This window comes from Gavialis gangeticus, unplaced genomic scaffold, assembly GCF_001723915.1.
Source record: "Gavialis gangeticus isolate Ggan-Ray unplaced genomic scaffold, GavGan_comp1, whole genome shotgun sequence".
NCBI lineage: Eukaryota > Metazoa > Chordata > Crocodylia > Gavialidae > Gavialis > Gavialis gangeticus.
The window spans coordinates 152459151-152471985 of record NW_017729032.1 but is presented as its reverse complement, the minus strand read 5'-3'; the positions used below and the strand labels follow the sequence as shown (position 1 = coordinate 152471985).

At 44.8% G+C, this 12835-nt stretch overlaps 1 protein-coding gene across 1 annotated transcript in view; it reads left to right on the top strand.

Annotated features, from left to right (window-relative positions):
• Nucleotides 1-12835, top strand: part of EIF5B (eukaryotic translation initiation factor 5B) — a 41396-nt gene that overhangs the window by 1014 nt on the left and 27547 nt on the right. The window lies entirely within an intron of this gene.

Sequence of the window (12835 nt, the reverse complement as noted above, 5' to 3'; positions counted from 1 at the left end):
AGGGCCTCCTTGTTGCTCCCTTCTGTGCTGCAGGAGCGGGGCTCGGGCGCGGTCCTGGAGGCGGGCGAGGGGTGAGCGCCCAGCGCGGGCATTTCTCGGGGGGGGGCTTCCTTGGAAGCAGGCTGAGAGCCGCTGGCCTGACACCTCTGCCTCGGATGCTGGAGAACAGAGCTGAGGAAACCCTGAGGGCTCAATGCAAAGTGTGTGTTGCGATGAGGGAGGTGGGGAGGGTCCTTCTCTGAGTAGGGGGTGGGACTAGATGCCCACACTCCTCCCTTTCTGTGATTCAGTGTGGCTGTATGTGCTGGGAGAGAGCTTGAGGGCCTCAGGGAGGGGGAAGGGCGTATGGAGCCAGTAGTGTAAATGATCAGATCCTTAAGAACGTGTTTACTGCGATCCCTCCATGTGAGGGGGTTCTCTGCCACACTGCATGCAGATGGGTCTTGAAATGACTGAAAAGTCCAGTCCTTGAGGCACTGACCTGTCCTCAGAAGTTGCAAGGCTTCCCGCAGGGGGGAGTAGGTCGTAGGCTGAGATTCCTGTCTGGTTCCTTCTTCCCTTCCTTTTTCCTGTGTGTGGAGAGGTAGTCAGCTATGTTCAGCTGGAGTTGGGTGCATGTCAGGGCCCAGTTGCACTTGACAGGCTGGTTCAAGGATGAATAAGCATTAGAACCTGATGAAGTAAGCAGCTGCTTATGAGAGCTTATGCCAGCGTTTCTCAACCCGTGGGCCATGACCCAAAAGTGGGTTGTAAGAATATATGAAAGGATCTCAAATAAACTTTAAAATGGATTTTCCTTTAAAGGAGAAAGACCTGGGAAACCGTGGCTTTTCCCTTGCAGGCTGGCAGAGTTCCAGGCTGCCAGAGGCTGCTTGTGCCCTCCCTCCTGCCCCACACACTGGGGGCTTGGGGGTGGGAGGCAGCAGGTCAGAAGTGAGGGGCACTGCATTGGGACTGGCCACCAATGTTTACAAATGGGTCCTGGTACAAAAAAGGTTGAGAACCACTGGCTTATGCATTGCTGAATTAGTCTATGTGATGTAACTCTGCCCTGCCAGACTTCCATCATTAAAATACTGATCTGAAGGTCATATCAACTTCCTCAGCATGTTGTTGTCTTTGAGGTATGTCTGTCAGCCTCATTTTGACCAAGCAGTGAACTCCATGAAAGCTGTTAAATCTACCAGGAAGATCACTGAATGAGCCATTTGGCAAGAGCAGACATACTGGTTGAAATCCTTATAGTGCCTAATACTCCTTTAATCATACTCTCTGCAGTTAGTGCTGAAAGGAGCTGAACAAGTGGAAAGGACTTGAGTAAATACATAAGTTCAGTCTGTTTTGTTTTGTGATGTCTTTGACTGGACTGAAAATGTTTTGTTGTCCAAATGGATATAATGAATATTCTTCATGTTCAGGACCTTGTACTTTGGACATATCATTTGTTTCTGACTGAAAATGCCCATAGCTTGGTAATTATTTGAAAAAGCAACTTTTCTAGTGTGTTCTTATTCCCTTTTTATTTCTAGGCCTTTATTTCTGAATAGGTGTATGCTGTACCCCAGACGTGATGGAAAACGCTGAAGTTCTAAACTGTTCAGTCCTTGTTTTCCCAGCTGCTATGTAAGCTAATTTCCCCTTCTGGTGTAGCCCCATCTTAGTTTGCTTATAGTGGAGATCTGCCAAGTTGACATAAGGATTTCTGTTTTTCATATGTTGCTTCAGAGATTCTGTTGCTGTCTGCTTGACCTGCCTATTTTGCACCTTGCTAGGCAAGCTGGATATGGTGCCTAAAGGAAAAGGAGTGTGATGGGGTTTGAGGGAGAATTGCAGAGTGGGTGGGATGCATGCTGTTGTGGAAGTACTGCCTCCATTATGTTAGACTGCACCGCTGTCATGCCTTTCAAGCTCTGAAGCCTTGGGTTTGACTGGTGTGGTGTGTGTGGGGGGGAGAAAATATGCAATAGGTTTTCCCTGCTCCCCTTCTCCTTTTGCAGAGGACAGCTAGGCATGGGTCTTGAGTAGTTGTGGGAGAGTTAATGAGAGCAAGAAAGGATGCATGTCTGAAAAGAGGGCCAAGCGAAAAGACTGGATCTGGATATGTTTGGAGGGGGGAAGGAGAGAGGATGGGCATTGATGTTCTGCAAGGCCTTCATTCTCTACAGCTGTATACTTTAGGGGTGCACGTTAAGGATTTTTGGGTCGATTATTAACCAGCCGTATCAGCTGATACTGATCTGATTCCCAATATGCAGCCCAGAGGTTTGGAGAGCAGTGTCTGGCTGGTATGTCATTTGGAGGGGGAAGGGGTGTGTGGAGGGGGGGTAATTGGGGGACAGATCAAGGCCTCTGTGGTGAGGGAGGGAGTGGGGCTGGGGCACGAGCAGGTGCTGCCCAGCTGGGGTGTAGCATGGTATGGAGCTGTGGGCGGCTTGATCAAGGGCTGCAGGGGGGTGGGGAGGAGGGCAGCTCCTGTCTTTGTGAACACGTCTGGGGAGGCATGGGGGACATGTGCCCCTGGATCTGTGTGCAGGTTGAGCACAGGCTGCCAGCTGCAGGCTCAGGGCAGGGGCTGTGCCAACCTCTTCCCATCAGGGGGGCTGTACTTGGGGTGGGTGGCAGTGGTGCTGGGAGGGAAGGTTACAGGGGGAGGTTAACAGCCACCCCAAAATTCACCATAGCCACCCTGTAACCGTCTCCCAGCACCACCGCTTGCCCCGAGCGCAGCCCTGGCCCAGCCCCCCCACTAAGAGGCTGGCGCAGCCCCCAGCCCAGAGCCTGCGGTGGGTAGGTGGCCTGCTCTCTCCATGCACAGATCTGGAGGGCACATGCCCCCTATACCTCCCCCAGGGCCCACGCAGAGGTGGGAGCTGCTTCCCTGTGTGCCCCCCTCCCCCATGATCTGCCTGCGGCTCCATCGCAAGCCCCGCCCTGCTACAGCTGGGCAGCACCTGCCCCAGCCCCACTCCCTCCCTCACCATGGGGGGGCCCTTGATATGCCCCTCCCCACCACACCCCTTTCCCTCACAAACTTACTGGGCAGATGCTGCTCTCCAGGCCTCTGGGCTGCATTCCTGGCCATGTGCATGCTGCAGCTGCACACACACACACGGTGTATATCAGCAACATTATCGGCCACATCAGCCAAAAAAGGCTGATTGCTGATAATATCAATTTTCCTTTTATCGGTGCTGATACAATATGGATCAATATATCGGTGTACCTGTAGTATCCTTGCTGTCTGGATTTGCCTGCTCATTCCCTTTAGATCAGCTTCTGTATCTGTAAGAATCTTTGGCTCACTAGAGAGGGAGGAGGCTTCCAGGAGTGAAGTCAGCAGCTTCAGATCCCCTTGACAGGTGCTGGCCCTGAGATATTGGTCCCAAGATGCTGACCAGGGGATGGGGCTCCTGTTAAGGGGGAGGGCTACCCATGTGGCTGTTGACAGCCTGCCAAAACTGGGTAAGCAGCTTTCCACCTGAAATAATTGCCTGCCCCTAACCTACAAGTATTCTAACCACCATCAGGTTCTCGACCCTGACACTGTTGTTCTTTCACGGGTCATCTCTCTTGTCTGTAACACTCTTCTCAGAGGCTCTTCTCTCATGACATTGCTGTTTGGTGTCATCTTTCATATCCTGCAGTAACTGAGGGGCACAAATTGCAATGAGGAGGCACGTGGCAAAACTGTGGGGCTTGAAAAAGGGCTGAAGACTTCTGTCCAGCACCTGCATGCTCTATGACGTGTTGGAACACAGATATTCTTTACTCTGTTGCTTCTCTTTCTAGCCTTGTCATTCAAACACTTATGCCTTTTATGTTCATTTCCTTCCACCATAACCCTGTTGAATATGTCATGGTGGGTGTGTGTTCATGAGCAGAGGAGCATGCTGGAGTAGGTTTAATGGGAGGAATGTGAGTATGTCAGTAGGCAGAAAACACAAGTCCCTGTAGAGAGGGACAGCTGGGGAGGAGGAAGAATGACAGCATTGGAGCTGCACAAGAAACTATGGGAAAGAGAGTACAGTGCAACCCCTTGTTTTTAACAGTTCCAAGTGCAGGAATTTACTTTTTTCTTATTATAATGATGCAGCCAATTGACTAATCCTATTATGGTGAAACCTCTTTTCAGTGAACTTTGAAACTACTTGTCCAGTGAAGTTTTTCTTTGTGTTTTGTTTTGTTTTGGTTTTTTTTTTTACAATGAAGTTGTACCATAATAACAAAACAGCATGCTATTAGTGTTGAGATTATATATAAATCCACTTCTACTGTATAACTGCCTAATACTCTATATTAGTCATGTAAAACTCTGACTATTATTCCATGTACTAATAATTTGTTATAGATTTTTTTCCTTCGAAATGTGTCTGTAAAGAGCAGTGATCTCCAACTAGGGTCTTGTGGTGCCCTGAGATCCTATCAAGGATGTCATGCAGTGTCAGCACTTAGGTACGCAAACGTGATATATGAGAGAAACCCAGAAATGTCAATTGAGCATTTATAGAGATAAAAACATTCTGATCTGTTGTGGTTAGGGGTGCACCAATAAAGATTTTTTTGGGTCAATGCTGGGCCAATGATTGACCAGCCATATTGGCTGATACCAAACCGATTGGCAATATGCAGCCCAGCAGCATGGAGAGCAGTGTCTGGCAGGTAAGTCTGTTGGGGGTCGAATATTGGTAGCTGTAGCTGCCCCCTCCCAGTGCTACCACCGCTTGCCGTGGCCTGAGCACAGCTGCTGGGGAGAGGCTGGAGCAGCCCCAGCTGCGAGCATGCAGTGGGCAGCCAGCTTTCATCCTATTCAGAGATCCGGAGGGGGAGGCAGAAGCCCCCCATGCCTCTGCTGGGAGTGCGTGCAGTGGCAGGAGTGCCCCCACACCTCTCTGGACAAGCCACCAGCTCTGTTTTGTACCCTGACCCACCCCATGTGGGCAGCGGCTGCCCCAGCCTCAGCCCCTCCTTCACAGTGGGGGCCACAGTCTGCCCCCCCCCAACTTACTGGCTGGACACTGCTCTCCAAGCTGCTGGCCTGCACTCCTAGCTGCATGTGTGCTGTGGCTGCTTGCGTGCATGCGGTATTTAGTGGCAACATTATTGGCGACATCAGCCAAAAAAAAAGCCAATTACTGATGATGTCAATTTTTGCCAATTAATGTCGATTTTCCTTTTATCAGTTCTGATACGATATGGACTGATGTATTGGTGCACCTCTAGTTGTGGTTCTTCTGAGTTGAATCGAGAATGGTTGAGAGCTACTGGAACAGAATATATTTATCCACATGGGTCAGGATTTTGAATAATGTGGAAAAACTGCGTGTGCTGTGGGCAAGGGAGTTTGTGAAGGTGAACAGTAAATGTATTCAAGTGGCATATTGGTCTTAACTTTCTCAGATTTTAATGGTTGTGTTCTACGAGTTGTTTGCTTGCATAGTTAATTCATTAACTGACTTCCTCTTAAAATAACTAGAAATTGAAGAGTCTCTTATTTTCCCTGCAGGGAGTTCTGATGTAGAATTGAATTCCACCTGGCTGTGGCATAGAGGGTTTTGGCTATGGAACACACCTTGAAGGAGCTTTGCACTTTCTATAGGAGCTTCTTGAACAGAAATTCTTGTCTGTGGAGAGGAGTGGTTGTGAGAAGACAGACTTCCAAGCACTGTGCTTTGAATTCTGAACTCATTTTGTACCCATAGCATACTACTGTATACCTACTACCCCATACCATTTCAAAGTATACTGGTATAGACCTTTACACTGCTCTGACGCTGAGCAGTATAATGTTGTGGAACTGTTTCTTGGCTAAATTCTAATCCCTTCTTTAGTGTCGTTAGCCTGTGCTTTTTTTCTTAATGCTTAATCTTTAGCTGCATGTGTACTTACTTTTTAGATGCCATTTGGCATTACCTAGGTATAACGCTGATCATTGGTATGGGGTGGCTTTGAAGGTGTAAATGCCAACAACAAGACTGCATCTCAATTAAGACTTGTGCTGTGCTACTTGTATTATATATTGCTTGTTTTTCTCAACATTAAATTGCTAGTGTCATCTATTAATCTTTGTCCTGAAGCACTCTTCCTCTTGTGGGTGGTGTTTTGTTGTTGTTTTGTGGGGTTTTTTGAGCCAAATAATTTTTTTAGTGCAGCACAGGAAACTCTTGTGAATCCAATAATAAATAGAAGCCTACTATCACCTGTAGATTTTACTGCATGACTTTCTTCTAAGTATTTAGAAGAATATTTTTATTTTTATGCTGCCAGATAATGTACAGTAACTGCCCCAGTGCACTTCCTAATGTAATACTGCCTTGCACAGAGCTTCCTAGAACTGCAGTAGAGAGAAGCTGATGGCCCCTTGAGGCCTGCTGGGACAAAATACAAGTTAATGGCTCCATTAATAAACTTCTACACTTGAGGGTTTTTGACATGTTTTGATGTGAACTTGTCAGTCTTTACTATGAATGAAAAATTATCTTTGTTAGATGATTTGGTGGGTCCGTTGGGACAAATCATGGTGCCATCTGCAGGTTGGAAATTTGTTGGTCTACTATCATGGATCCTTAAATCTAGGCACTATATGGCTATTATGCAACCACAAAAGAAAACCAATTTCCAACTTAAATCTTGGCTGGCCTTGTGCACTGCTTAAATCAACTTCATAATGGTTTAATTACTTTTTGCCCAAGTTGTGAAAACCAATATGTGGGATGTCACAGGAAATGAAAACATTCTTTTTGTAGTGTTCAGGATATCTCTGAAAAGGTTTGCAACAGATTACGCCTTAATGTTAAGGTAGGCATTTTCAGCACATAGACAACTCTGTCCATTGTAACTGTACTATTGTTGGTTACCTTTCTGTGGTTTCCTTTCAGCACTCGCCCCGCTAGTTTCTTCAGGGAACCTACTAGCTCTTTTATGATTTTTACTGCCCAGATATTTATGCTTGCATTGCTTTTAAAGGGAAGAGATACCAGGATGGTCAAAGTCTTCCCATGTATGTGGCATTTATATGTAATGATTGCATTGCTGTGAAATTTCATATTTCTGAAAGCTGTTTTAAAACTATAAAAATCACTGCTTGGTGTACTTATACTTCAGGCGGTGCTTGTGAAGGGCCTGAGGATACAGTCTATACTGTGCAGTGCAGTACTGTGTTGAGGCATGCCAGCCTCCAAACCAGAAGCAGTGTCATTGCATTAGAGGTGCGGTGCACATGTGCTGGTTTGCTCTTGTGTGTCCCTAACGCAGCTGTTCTGCTTCTGATTCAGGAGCTGCAACATTCAAGGTAGATACTATGTGTTTTAGTCTTGTGCTTTATGGGCCTGTCCTGACTTTCTTTCTAGCTGTCTGTGTGTAATCTTCCAGTGCTGCTGTTTATGGTTAGAACTTCTTGGAGCAAATATTAGTTTTAATTGGTATTTGCATATTCCTGCTACTTGGGTCATTTAGTGAAATGCTTGTTTGCCTACCAAATATAGAGTCTAGGCCACTGCTTCCCAAACTCTTCTTCAGCATGGCCCCTCACTCCCGACCTGCGGCCACCCTGGCCCTGCTGGTGCCACTCGCCTCCTACTTCCCCCAGGTGCCCCAGAGCCAGGGCACCCTGCCTCCCACCCCTCTGCAGTGCCCAAGCTCTGGCTGCTGCCTGTGGGAAACGGTGACTGCTGCTGCTGGAGTGGAGTGTGGAGCCTGGTTCTTGCTGTTCCCTCCCCTGTGGGTGACACGGCTGTAGCATAGCAGAGCCCATGGAGGGGCAGTGGAGGATGCAGGCTGCTTGCTGCGGGCTTGAGGCTCCCTGCCCTGTTCCCTACCCCCCCACCCAGGGCTCCACAGCCCAGGAGGTGGGACCTGGCGCAGGGCGGAGCACTGTGCCACCAAGCAGAGGCTCCACCTGCCAGCCTGGCAGCAGCAGGGGCACAACTCCATGCTGCTGCACCTCACTTTGGCCATGACGATGCTGTGCTCCCTCCTGCACTGGGTCCCATCTGCTGGGCCACAGAGGTGGGTCCTGCCTGGAGCTGGTCCAGCCATATTGCAGCCCCACACCCTGCTGTGGGCGCAGAAATCTTAGAGGGCATGCAACCCTGACTGCTGATGTTGTGACCCCCATTTGGGGTCACGACCCATAGTTTGGGAACTGTGCCCCAGGCCCTGCACAGGCTGATATGCAGCAGGCCCTGCTCACCCCTAGGGACACCTCTGGCCACATGTGACCCTGGGGACTTTAAGAATTTTTCTGAACATCTGGTAAATAAGACTTTTATTATCCCTTGTCTGTTTAGTATGTTTTCTCTGATCAAAATAAATACTCTTGCATTGAAGGGGGGAAGGGTGCCTTACACCACTTCAGCTGTTAGGTATTTGACTTCAAAATTCTACAGAACAAAATTTGCTCTTTAAATCCTAACAAGAACTACTTTTTGTTCCAATATGTTTTTGTTTTCTTCTTGTTTGAGATCCTACCCTTCTAGCCCAGGGGTGGGCAAAATGTGGCCCGGGGGCTGGATCTAGCTTGCAGGGCTGCTAAAAATTTAGAAAATTAATATTAAACTGCCCTGGGCTGCCTGTCATGCGGCCCTCGATGGCTTGCCAAAACTCAGTAAGCTGCCCTGTGCCCCAAATAACTGCCAGCCCCAGTTCTAGCTCCTCAGCTCATTCATGATCTTTTGGGGGAAAACATTTTTATGTCAAAATAAGAAGGAAAATGCCTGTCAGGTCACCTATGTATGCAGATAAGGAAGGTAACACTCCAGTTCATGGGAGCTCCTTAGAATAGTGAAAATAACTCTCCCCCACCATCCCCTTTATTCTGTAGCCAAAGATATCTCCGTAGCCTGTCTGAGAAGCAGGAGACTTTGATCAAGGATAGTGTTTTTTAAATGTCTCATGGTTTTCTAGAGCCAGTGGGTAAGCTTCCTTTAGTCCGATAACTTTCCTTATTAAAATCTAAGTATAAGTGTCATTAAACTGATCACTTAGTTATTTTCTTGAAGAGAAACAGAAATATTGTTTAACTTAAAACACCTAAAAATAGTTTTAGGTGTATACATGTCTTGTTTTTATTTTATCGTTTTGTAGTATCTTTCTATTTCAAATACTTTTTTATGCTGTTTGGGCTTAAGACCCCCACAAACAAATGATAAAACTTGCCTGCAGGAAAGACTGGTGGAATCGCCTAGACTCGAAATGAAATCAGATGAACAAAGCAAAACTTCCCCTTTTCCTAGTTTCCCTTTTTTACTTTCAATGCCCAACAACAGGTAACTAATTGAAGTGATTTTCTTAATACCATTTTTAAAACCATTCAGGCAGTACCTGTGTCCCTCAAATGATGAAGTGGTGTTATTGCAGTTGCTTCCTCGAAATGAATTCAATGCACATTCATTTTTAGGATTGAATGTATACCATCCTGCTGCAGTGTGATGCAATTTTCTTGTTCTGTTGCTTTGCGTATGCCTCCTGGTTTAAAAAACTGGAAGGCTTCTTAAAATTTGATGTCTTCCACTTACTGAGTTGACTAGTTAAAAGAACAATCCCCACCCCCTTTTTTATTTAAGTGAGAAAGTCTTTAGAGTAAGAGCTCTACATTTGATTTTGTCATAGATAGCTTGTTATTTGAAATAACTTTAAATCCAGACCTGCTTCAGTAGTTGTGCTGGGTTTTCTTTTTGTCTTTTTCTCTCCTGCTTTTGGTGAGTGGCTATTTGTAGAAAATGCTTGTCATCTTTATTAACATACATGGATCCTTGTTAACCTTTGTTTTAATTTTACTAGATGATTGTTTCTTGTTGACTCTGGGATTTAAAAAGGACCTCAGACCAAATGCTCCTGGTACTTTTGGTTCTGTCTCATGATGAATTTAATAGAGTTCAGCTGCTGTAATAGAGAAGAATCTGGCTGTTCCTTAATATACAGGCAGTCCTTGGATTTGGGACACAATTGGTTCCTGAAAACTGCATCTTAAGTCAAAACGTTTTAACTCGGAACCAATTTTCTCATAAGAAACAATGTTATAAATGGGGGATTGGTTCTTGAACCAAGGCCTGATACCTTATTTTCACCAAAAATACCCCTGAATTTTGTACCTGATCAATTATAGATGAGTAACATAGCTACATTAATGTATTTCTATTGTAAATAGCAATCACATTGATTTGGATGGACTTCTTTGAGGTGACTTTGCTGGACTTTTTGAAGGGCTCTTGGTTGGATTTTTTGAAGGGCTCTTGGCTGGAATCTTCTCAGGAGTCTTGCCTGTGGGTTTTTCTGGAGTCTTGTCTGCTTTCTTAAAGAAAGTATCCAAGGAAGTTTGGACAGATGTTCTCCAGGGAGATGAGCGATGCAATGAACTTGTTTGCTGGCAGGGCATTGCATCGGATCAAGCATTGTAAGTCGAAACTGGCATTGTAAAGTTGAAACAGGGTGTCAATTTACAAACGTAAGTCGAGGACTGCTTGTACAACTGATAGATCCCATGGCTCCACTCCCTTACCTTAATTCATATATAGTTTAATTGCCTTTTCTCTTCCTGCTTAACTTACTGTTAACTATCCAGGAGAATAATTTTGTTCATGATGTCCATCCATGTAAACCTAGCTTCAGCCTCTGAGTTTAGGGTATATGGTAACATTGGTAAAAAGATGTGGTTGTTAAAGGTATGAAATATGGACTCCACAAACTGCTGGTTCTAGTTGTATATAACATTGGAAAAGAACTCAAAAGAAACTTTCTTTCCAACAATGGTCTAGTTCATATGCTCATCTCTTCTCAAAGGGGCAGTGGTGAAATGACTCCACTTATCATGTTGGCACATAAGGCTATTGTGGGCTGAAATCTGTGTGGTTAGGCTGAAGGAGGGTGGTGGGCAAGGAAGGGAAATTTAAATACCTGAAGGTCATTGAACAAGGGAAAAATCTACCAAATTGATATTCCTGTAGCAAAAGTATGTTCTCATATTTAAAATGGGGGATCAGGAGTCAGGCGTCTAATGTACTTCTTTGGTGCTTGTTATGGACTTGCCATGTGATGTTGGGCAGGTTACTTACATTTCTGTGCAATAGGTTCCCGTTTATTAAATGTAGATTTTACCACTTGCCATACCTACAGCATGAGTTTTGAGATGTATGCCACAAAAATCCTTGCATTGAATGCAATTTATGTATGCTGAATAGTTGCTGGTACTTGCACTTTGGTAGAATTTAAAAAGGAGAACATAGGTAACAGCATTCTTTTAACTTCTGGTTGGAGATCGTGGTTGAAATTTGAAATGAGTGTGAAATGTTATTTTGATGATGATAACGTAGGCTGGGGGAACTTGTTTTTTTTTTTTTTTTTTACCTTTATTGCCTCTGAAGTATCAGGGCTTGAAAACTTCTTGTATCGAGGCTTAAAAACTCTTCTGGCCCTGGCAGGGATTTACCTTATCCAGCTCTGCAAAATCCTAGTCCTCTAGTTATGAAAACAAAACACACAACCCGTGGAGCAGAGAGAAGGGACACACTTTCTAGCCTTTGCAGAGAGACAGCATTCCAAGCATCAGCGAAGTGTAAAATCACTCCTTTTGTCTGCAGGCAAATGCCAGGGAAATTCAGGAAGGGCTGACATGCACATTAGTGCCCAAAAAATAAAACAGATTACATGTAAATGATAAAACATCACTTCTTTGTCATATAACATGTGAATTGTGATGAACTCTGGCCCATTAATGGCTTTAAATGGAATTTCAAAGTTTGAATTGTTGCAAAAGGTTGCATCAGAAAAGGAATTTGCCCCTAAACCAGACTTGCTTCATGTGGCTTAGAAAATGGACACACAAGTCAAATGATCTGTTTTGAATCTGTTTTCATTGGCTCCAAGTACAGAGAACTGAGTTGATGCTGGTAATCAAGTTTTAAATAACTTGTTCTTTGTCTCTCCTAAAAAGAGAGTTCTATTTTTTTTGTATGTCTAAGCAGTGGAATAGACTGCCTGAAAAAAAGCCTGCTTATCCCTAGAAGGGATTTTCCACATTTCTGACTCAATAGCTTGCAACTGCTTGGAACCCTGTAAGTAGGAGGCCTTTGAGATTAGTTCATCAACAGCTGGTTGAGGAGAGGTAGGTATTATTTCTTTGCTTACTCATTTCATTAACTCTACTTGAAATGCTTCCCAGATAAGGACTAATACTGTGATTCCTTTTCTGAACATTTCTCATAGCTTAGTTTGAGTGGATCCTGGAAAAAAGCTTTCTGTTAAGGCAGTGAAATACTGAAAAAAGGCTATATAGGGATGTTATGAAATCTTCTTTACCTGAGGTTTTCAAGGGCAGGTTAAACCAACAATTATCACACTGATATGGGGATCCTGTCCCAATGCAGGAGACTGGACTAGAGATGTCTTGTGGTCCTTTGCAGTCCCACATTGTTGTGGTTTGACTAAAAACACAAACCCTTCTTTAATACAAACCTTGTAATGCTTTGACATCTGTTAGACTAGAACCTACATCTTTGAAATTTTACATTAATGGGGAGGGCTGCAATTTTGGATAGGGACTTCAGAACATGGTGTTGAAAAGCACCCCAAGGTGACTGCTCCTGCTTCTGCATCAGGACTACTGATTTTAATCCAGTCAAATTTTGCCAAGCCTCCAGCAACTCCAAGCATTCAAGGAAAGGAAAAAACAGTAGGGTTCTCACCAGTGCCTCTGAACCAGTAGTAACACTGGGGAATATTTTGGGGTGTAATTCCCTGTTGTAAGCAGGTCTCATTGTAGTCCTGTTATCTTGGGGTCTATCTCTGTGTTTACTAGAAGGAACATCTAAGGTTTTTTTTTTTCTGTTCATTTTACTTTAAT